Source organism: Carassius gibelio, chromosome A7, assembly GCF_023724105.1.
Source record: "Carassius gibelio isolate Cgi1373 ecotype wild population from Czech Republic chromosome A7, carGib1.2-hapl.c, whole genome shotgun sequence".
Classification (NCBI taxonomy): Eukaryota; Metazoa; Chordata; class Actinopteri; order Cypriniformes; family Cyprinidae; genus Carassius; species Carassius gibelio.
Window position 1 is genome coordinate 28,115,521 of NC_068377.1, and position 10,542 is coordinate 28,126,062.

Sequence of the window (10,542 nt, forward strand, 5' to 3'; positions counted from 1 at the left end):
AAGGACAATGAGGAGTAGCCACGTCTATAATTCTCTACTTCACATGGATGTTCCTCAGACAGATTTTCAAAGTCAGATCCATAAGGGAGACGTTCAAGACAACAGGTCACAAAAAAATCAAGTATTTTACATAAACTCGTGTGGGGAAAGTGTGAGGATAAACCCCTATTTAACAGAAATGCCCTGAACATGCGGGAATATAAAGCAGTGCCAGTTCTACTCTGTGTCACAAATCTATGACCACCCCGACTTTAGCCCACAATAAAGCACTTGCACAATGTTTCTACACACCCATCATTGTTGGCAACTCAGTGGACAATGTTCTTGCATGATACTACTGTAATATGGAATATTAGCAATTATAGTGTGGTAAATGAAAGTTAAGAAAAAAGAAAGACTGGTTCAGATGTTCATGACTGAACCAGAATATTTGAAAAGCAATGCTATCATAATGCTCATGACCCAAGTAAGAAAGAAACTTCTTCTGGTGGTCATGGAAATAGAAGGGTAATATAATTTTGTGCCAGATTTCCTCCTCTCCACAATGATGTTTTATATTGCTTTATGGAGCAGATGTGAAGACATGTCATAACTGCCAGGGAAATCTGTCATTTCTGTGTTCAATATACCAACATACTGTATGACAACTCGGGAAATTGGAATTACTTTTTTCAATTATAGACAATAGAATACTAATTAAATCATCACTATGTAATTACTTAACACTTTACATATGGGGCATACCATTTCTTGTTGTTCAGTATGAGCCACTTAATGATATTTTTATTTGTTAATGATCACTTAATGATATTTTCACCTACGTAATGGAAAAAAACACCGTTAACGTCAATTTTCCCTTCACTGGGGAAAAAAAAAATCTAACGCATAGGAAGAAAGCAGTGTTAAACTGTTCCAAGCATGTATTAGGCCACACACACCCATTTGAACTACTTCATGAGACTAAATGAAGTTTACTTAAACAGTTAGGATCCTGATTCCAATAAACCTATTTTCCAATAAACTGGCATTCCATCTTTTCAAAGTGAAAAACAGTCAGTGTCTTAATAGTGTTTCCCATTTATTCAACTGATTCCACACAATTGGAACCAAATTTAGGCTTATTTGAACACCGTGGTCTTGTTTTCCTTTCTTAAACAGAAGTGAATTGGCAAAATGCTGCAGAACAATAATAAACTTTAAGAAGTATAACAGCCTAATATGAGCAGAATGACAACCATATTGCTCAAGAATATATAAGTCATAGATTGATCTGAAGGAATCAGTCAGTCAATCATCAAATCTTCAGATTTAGATCAGTGCTTATTTGAGAAGATGAAAGAGTAAAATATTAGAGAAGCAACAGTAAATGGACTTCTAACTCACTTCCCACCGTTTTTTATAATGCACAGAAAGAGCTAAGAAAATTGTGTGTCCATCAGACTGAATTTTTTTTTAAAGAAAATTCAAAGTCCTGAGCCATTGTGGTTTTCTAAGACTTAGCCTTTGAATACTGTCATAAAAGCCATCCTTGACTTAAAAAAAAATTAAATAAAATCCCTGCATACGGGATTGCACTGGCTCGGATCAGTTATATCTCAAAGATAATAGCTCAAAGACAAGAGGAATTGTAATTCTAGACAAAATAAGCTGGGCATAAAAAAAGAGACCATTTTTACAATAGGAATCTTTTTATAATGGGAATACCAACCAAATCAACATCTACAGAAACTGTTGGTTTATTATCAGATGCTCAAACATAATAGAACCAACCACAGCACCCAAAACTCCCACATCTGGCTTTTCCCAATGGGATGAGGGAACAGAGAAAAAGAAGACAATTGCTGGACATTTGTGTAATTTATTCCGAATAAATTGCTACCAAGATTGCTGTCTGCAAGCCATTTGCACAGCATTATCTGTGATGAATGTTTGGAGATTCTCTCTGCTACAAGCCCTGAATGCCTGTTGAGATGTAATGCACAATATATAGATATGATGCAGAAGTGGCTGCCATGGGATAAAAATTAGACACTCACAGCACTCATAATTCTGCCCAAGCATGTGAAATGCCAGTTATTTACATACCAGTGGTCAATTGTTGGATACTTTTGGTCAGATTGGTGTTTCTCGATTATAACTGGGGTCTTTCTGTGGCTCTCTGCATTCTGCAAGAGAACTGCTGATACAATAACATACTCTGTTTTCACCCAAATTAGTGACAAATAACTGCTATGGCACTGATTCATGGAATGTGCCTATTTTTTATTACATAACATTGAGCACTATAATTCCATTTCTTCAGAATACTCAAAGTGATTCTTTTGATCAACAATAATCCAGGAGAAACTGCTGTGCTTCTCTTATCCTGCTTTGAAATAATGAGAATAATCCCTCTCGATCTGTTTCTAGTCTTTTTTCCCCTTTTTTTCATCACTCTTCTTTTCTCTTGCGCTTTTTTCTCTGCTTTTAACTGCCGTACGGCTCATGTCGGGTGTGCTCTGAATTTGATGAAGTGGCATAATTGACCCAGCCGATCATATCACTAAAGGAGCGATTGTGAGATCAAGACCAGATTCCAGAACCAGTCACATATGGGAAGCATTTTTATAAATCTTAATAAACTTTCATCTAGATTAAGGGGGTCCGAGGCACAAGCATGAGACCTCTATATGATCAGCAGATCTGAATCAGATAAGGTGTCACAAAAAACACCTAAGTATTTAAATAAAGAATTTAAAAAAATCACAACCTTTTTATTCTATATTCTCCAGCATGTGCACCAGTGAACAATTAACAGCCAACGCTGGTCAAAGGATTGAAAGGGGAAAATTCAATTCCCAAATTTCTCTCCACAGATGAAAGACGATATTTCTCATGCACACATCTGACGGCTCTTTGGTTTTAACCACAACTTTATAATGTCTGGCTGTAGAGCTGGTCAGGACAGGGTGTTGAAGGCCTGATCTGCCGCTGGGGGTTAAACTATCTTTGACCATGAGGACAGTGGTGAGAACAAGTATGATGACTCTCCCGCCTCCCTTCCTCAAGTCCTGTTTATTCAATTAAAGATCAGTACAACCGCTGTCTTTCTTGCTTTAATTTGATCAGAAAATCTGCTGATGCAGGCTGCCCCCAACTCATGTGAAACCAATTTCAGCTACACATAAAAATCTGGAGCAGAGCTCCAAATAGACATGGTTCATCCTTACCCAGGAGACGTCCTCATGTCTGGGCGAGTCTGAAAGGTCCGTACCCACATAATCGGAAGGAGGTCAAGAGACAGACCCTGAGGAGGCTGGGGTGAAGTATTGGTGGGGTTCTGTCTCGGGGTGCACAGACAATGCCACAAAAGACACACAACGGAATAAACAAGGCTACAGCCAAGTCTGTGCGTCATGTTGCATAAGAGCAGGACCACAGCATGACTGTGGTGGAAGCACACCATCTGGTTACCATGGAGAGGTGATGGCAGTGATTCCGCTCCTCTCTCCCAAGCATTCCTGTCTGCCTCACACATAGGAATAATTCTGATGGGAAAAAGATTCCAGGGTAATTCAGTTCCTGATCATAGTTACAGTCCCCATGTTAAATGTTGTTGAACTTCTGCTCTACCAGTGTGACATTAATCACAGGCAAATGGTCACCTTGGAGTTATAAGATTCTATCTGACATTGTCAAAATACAGTTATTCATATATTCTTATTATGTGACAACTTACATTGAGATGTTTTAATACTTTATTATTTAGAATACAAAAAGGTTTTATCTACAAAGTATATGGAAGGTAAAATCTTTGATGCTCAATATTCAAGACCACTCAGAATACAAAAACAACAACAACAAAATAAAAACGTTATAATTCCAAGGTGACAAAACTTTTTAAAGGGAGAGATAATAACTAAATGACAATTCTTTCATTGTTTACTCACCCTGTTGTCATTTCAAAACCGAAGTTTCACTATCTTTGAAAAAGTGAAATAAGTATCCTTTTTTCACATTGTCCTGTTTGATATTATAGATTTTAATTTGACACAGAGGGCTGCGCGACACACTGACATTGCAGCTTTCATTCCTGTGTGTAACCAAACACATTATTGTGTGGACTGCTGGTTTTAACTGATGAGGAAATTAGGATACATTACAAATCAAACGGCAAACAGCAGTATATGTGGTCTGAGTGGGCACAAGTAATCAGAGCCAATCTGGGCCACGTTCAGATTAAAAGCATGATGTGTATTGCACATATTATGCACAAACACAAACGAAAGAGTGAACTCTGGTGGGGTCTGCGCTTCATCTGAACATTGAAATGCACGTCAAGTTTGTTTGAGGGCCAATTAGTATTGTTTATTGCCTCAGAAGGCCTGTTTGGGCTCTGGCAGAGATGCCATTCATACTAAATATGAAGACTGTTGAAAGAAAGCAGAGATATACCGGCAATTAAAGTGGCATCCTATTCCCTATGCCCAGGGCAAATTACTCAGACTGAGATCGATTTACAAGCACTAAAATAAAATAAGGAACTGCTTTTCTGTTATAAGCCAAATTGAAGAATAAAGCGTGAAGTGACTCTTCCAAATATGATGACAAAGATCATTTCCTTGCTTGTTTTTCCTGCTGTTTGTCTTCTTGACATCTGCACTGAGAGTAATTGTGAGCTGCTTTTACTGAACAAAACCATCAATTATGACTCACTTGTCATGCCACATTAATATCTTCAAATGGAAGCATTCACTGCCTTTGCCTCAGGCCAGTGGCCTGTGTGACCAGCAATGTATTTATCAGTGGTCATCTTGAAACTGCTACCATAACTCTTTAATATGTTTTGAAAAATACAAAAATAGATGATCTCCAAATTTACTCAAATAAGCCCCATTGCCAATGCTTTCAAAGGTCATTTACTGACACAGTGACATCTCTTATATCAGAATGAGGAGATTTCTGATAATGACAGTGTGAAAGCATAATATTATTAAACAAATAGGTGCAAAAAGCATTTCATTTAGAGGAGAGTTAAATTTGTTAGCTTTTGGGCACATCTGTCATGAATCTAATATTGTTAAAGAGACATTTACTTGAGGGCAGAGCATATCATAAAATAATAAACCCATGGCATCTTAACATACGAGACTATTTTACCTCAATGCAAACCACAAACAATAAGAGACAAATCTGTTATGCTTTATATGCAAGTTAAAAGCTTTTAGTACACATATGGTAAGGTTTTCCACAGAGCGCTGTCAATAAATACAGGATTCATAAAATGGCCTGAATCCATTATTTATCTTTGTGCCAGAAGGTAGCCTGTTTACTGTAAAATTCTTGACTGCTCATTTGTAGAGCAAAACATTTTATTCCACCTTGTGGTTGCTTATTATTAAAACTTCAGTGTCATTTAACCTGATTGATATTCAGTCAAATTGTGATGGTTTAAACAGACTCTTTTTGACCATTTAGGCTTGGTATTTGAATAGCCTGTATTGTGCAAGCCTACAAAAGCACATGCTGCACAAATTGCTCTATAAATGTACCATTTATATGGTGCATGACTTATACAGGATAAAAATAAAAAAACTAAAAGAATGAAGACATGGCAAGAATTTAGAGAGAACATTGTCACAGATCACAAATAATAATAACAAAAACTTATTTGGTGCAATATATGCTGTCTATAAATAATTAATTTTGCAGTATTACCCAATTATTATTATTTATTTATTTTTCATTTATGCAAAGATTTCAGTTATAATCTTAATGAGAACACTAAAACCGTGTGAATGTTTTGAATGTTTGTGCATACTGCTGCCAGACTTCACTGGGATTAATCGAATCTAATAAAGTTTTAGTCTCACTCGCTTTGCAAAAGCTGTTAAAAAGTCACAGATTTCTTCATACTTTGATATTTTACCCCCTTTGTCAAAGTATTCCACAGAAAACAGAGTGGGATTCCAGGATCAAGTCTTTCATGGGGTTTGGGGTTGTGTGCTACCACGGGGATATGATTTGTCACTTATGTGAGTGAATGGCTCATACAAAAAAGTATTAGGTTTAATTAATCAGCAAATTTGACAGCATTTCTACCAAGCAGTTTAATGTTACGCATGGCTAAGACTGAAGAATTTCTATTGTTTCTGAACAAGTAATTCAACACTTAAAACAGATGCAATTAATTAAAGATTAAAAAAGAGCTAACAATTAAAAACCGAATGCTTCACATTAACAGTGACTTAATTAATGAACATAAAACCTTATGGTTATTTGACAGGATAACAAGAATTAGACAAGTTTATACGACCAAAATTAACAATGAAAAAATAATAATGATAATAAATAAAATAAAATACTACTGATTTACTATTGCAAATACAACTTTTCCTTTATGTATCAATAAAATGTCATGCTCAATATGCGGAATATTGAAAGGAGGTGGATGTGTGGTTTTGACTGAGCATCAGTCTTTCACTTTCACTATATTTGCCACAAATATATAGACTATAACTTGCATTTATAGAGCATGGTACAATGACAAAGAATGAAGCTGGGCATGAGAGCAAAATAATATATAAAATAAAAAAAATTCTTGACATACATGAATCATACAGATGTGTATGCAAAATAATACATCATTTGTGCAGATTACAGATATTTGCAATGTCTAAATAATGTTCTAAAGTCTAAAGAACAAATCTGTCAAATGTTTGTGGATTAAAACTTGTACAATACATTACAATTAAGCAAAGAAATCATGATAATAGCAATTTCTCTCCTGCAGAAATAGAAGAATTATAAATTGAATGACAATCATTACAAAGGATTCAGAGGGGAAGTCCTTACAATGTAAAGTAGACAGAGAATAACATTTAAGTTTAAGTAATTTACTTTTTTTTTGTAAGAAACAAGGAATTCAGGGTGTTTGCAACAGAGTAAATGTCACTCCACAATTCAATATAAGGTAAATAAATATCAGTTAGCAGTCACTCTCATACTGTCAAAGAAAAACAATATGAAAGCTACAGCAATCCATAAATCCTATTTTACTAATTCTGAAATAATTAACTATCAACTGAAAGGTTGACTTGAAAGGTGATGGCAGATTGTGCTCAGAATAATTTGCCCTGACACATGGATCTGTGATATATAAACTTAGAGGACTAACTGCCCTTGATATGCAATCATATGGAGAGAGGGCTGGAAACAGAATGTGGCTGGTTCACATTTGTTCTGCTGTGGCATGTGCCCTACATACAGGATCCTGGACACATGCAGCTCTGCCGCGAGGCTGATCTGTAGCACAATAAATGCCAGGTCACTGGAACACAACCTGATGTAAAAAATACACGTGACATCATGTCTACTGGTACCTGTACACAGGGGCAGCCACATCCTGCAAGCATCATGTGTCACAAACACAACATTATTCCTGCACACCCTTCCCCAAGATTTTCTACTTAGAATTCAGTTTTTACTAAAGAGCCATCTGAGGAACAGGTTCAGATGCTTTGGTGATTTCAAGGGACTGTTTTATTCCACATTTGGAAGGCAATGATGCCAGTTTTGTCTGTGCCAGCAGCCAGGCTTTTTCTGCAGGGTAAGAGAGACTTGAAAAAAATGCATAAAAGGGGCAAAATTGTTTTGTTTGTAAAAACGTTTCAGCGTGTAAATGACTGTTTACATGATGTGCGGACAATAACAATTTTTTTTTTTTTTTACCGTATATAAAACATTTATAATGCTGTTCATACAACTTCTCTCTTATAAATGCATGTTTTCAATTTAGTTCTAAAATAAATGTAAAAAAATCCTGTAAAAAGAAACCTTGGCATTTTTTTCCTCTTTTCCTAAAAACCAGAGAAACGATTTAAATGTATTTAAAACATGAATATTTGAGAAATTCAATTAAGATCAGTTTTTCAAATATTCACATTTTGAATTAAAATTATTATTATTTAAATTTGTAAAAAAAAAATTGTGCAAGACAAGCACCAAATCATAGTTATTCCAAAAATAGCCTGCTCTAATTAAATAATCCTAGACACGTGGGTAGTGCTGAGACATTTTACGGCCATACATTACTCAAGAGATAATAGCCCAAACATGTTAAATTATATATCCAAGAGTGTTTGACATGAAAATTGAGCCGGTTCTGACGGGTCTGTGTCTATCATTCAAGAGGGCAGTCTGAAAAAAAAAATCGAGATCCAAAACTTTAAACTTGAGCTAATTCAATTACATTTAACCCCGGGTTTGAAACGAATCTAATCAATGCACTTTTTTCTGAAAGTGAACCTTTGCGACAGACATTTGCAAGTGAACTGTCCTCGGAGTCTGCTCTTTGCGAAATGAAAATACATAAAATACTTGCGTACATAATTCCACATTCGGTTGTACACTGCAAACAAGACGCAGAATCAGTCAACAACAATTTAATTAACAATTACTTGTTTATCCAGTAATCCGAAAATATAATCCGAAAATATAATAAAATAAACTATGAGAACGTGGAAATATTAAATAAATCGAACACAATGATCAAGACCATAATTACAAAATTAAATAAAGGGAAAAATAATGTCTTGTTTATAAAGATAATTAGGCTACATTAAATCTTAACTGTAAATCAGTGAAACCATAAACATTGCAATAAAAAAGTAATGTGTTTTACTATCAATGCAAGACAGCTGGGGTAATTATCAATAGAAATACTCATCTCAGTATTGTTCCAACTGCAAGCAACCAACTCATTGCAGAAAAGCAATTAAGCTCGTATTTGCTTTATTAATTCAAGGATTTGGTTGAGGTGGACACAATGATCCCTTCTTTTTTTCGTTTTTTAGTTATTTCATTGATAGCGGAAAGATTGGTGTAAGAGAGAACTTCAATGCAGAACCAGAAATAAATGCTCTATTGAATTTTATAAGGAACGCAGCTTTTGTTGACACTGTTTTATGACGCTCTTTGTTTTCCCCTCACTATCTTCCACAGCTAAAAAGTGCTGCTTCCCGGTGGCACCGAGAACAAACACTATTGTAAATCACTTTCAATTTAGGCGACAAAAATAATATTTTAATCAAGCCATCGCACAATAATAATAATAAATACAAAAATAACAGGCGCAAAATAAATATATATATTTTAATAATTTTGACACAGGTTGCTGAGAATACTTTATAATGCATTTTTTTAAGAATTACTCACAGGTGTTTCACTTTGCTGAATCAGTTCGGCATCAGACAGGGCCCTGTACAGGCTACTGACATTGCTGGATATGTTTAGGATGTGTAGTTTGGCCAGATTTGTTATCTTGCCCAGGCTTCCCCTCTGCTTTTGATACTCTAAACTAATGCAAGCGTAGGCCTACTTTACCAGAGGACGACGCTATCAGCGTCTCTCGAGTTATTTATTTATTATGCATGCATACTTATACTTATACTTATTAAAGACATTAAAGCAATTGCAAAATCTTACAATAATTTAGTTGTCACGCTGGTTACTCGAATCGTTACCTAACCAACTTAAAAGGCTGGCTCGAATAGTATAGCTTGTTGTTGCAGAAAGAACAACCTTTTTTTTGGTTGCTGCATACAAATTAAAAGACATCTCACATACTAAAACGATACTGACCATGAATAGTACTCGAAATCCTTATCTCAACCGTGGATTCGGATTAACAGTGTTTTAAAAATCTATAAATTAGGATAAAATGTAAAACTGCAAAGGTCACATTAGTTTACATTAGTAAATCATTAGTGTTGTTAATGTTCGATTGATGGCAAGAGTGAGCATCTTAGTATCATCACAATGTTTCTCCGATTTTTTTATTTTTTATTTACCCCCGACTGACAGTTTGCTGAATAAAAAAAATATACATAGCTATATTCATAATTAAATGACAATAAAGTGGTTGTGTTTTACTTGACTGGATCTTTCGTTGCCAAAAACTTGTACATCACCATTGCTGCAAGGTCATATATATATTTTTAACAGCCATTTAGACCAAATACATTATGAACACGTAATTACGGGCTACGTATTTATTTATTTTTTTCAGGAAGGATTATTACACAATTAGAATTAAAAAAAATGTGAAAGCTAAAACATTCGTCATTTAGGAAACATGATATAGTGTTTGCAGTAAGAAAACAAGGGACTGTCAAAATATAATTTAGTTACAAGTTGTGCTCTGGCTAGAATCTAAATCATTAGAGATAGTATAGAAATTTTAATTGTTTAGAAGCACTAAAACGTCATTAAATTGGTGGCAATATATGAGGTTAAACGTGATATCAGAACTGAATGATCACCACGAACTTGTTTATAAAGATAAAACGTCAATTAAATTGAGAAAGTATTTGTAACATAAAAGAAAAACATAAGAGCCTAACAATGAAAACACATAAGTGACTAATACACAATAAACATATAAACCGAGCTCTGTTGGCAAGGTTAAGTTTAATTCAAAAGCATTGCGAATCAACCATTATACTGCTCCCTCCTTGTTGCCATTCACATTCAAGTAACATATTTCATGTCCTAATGACATTA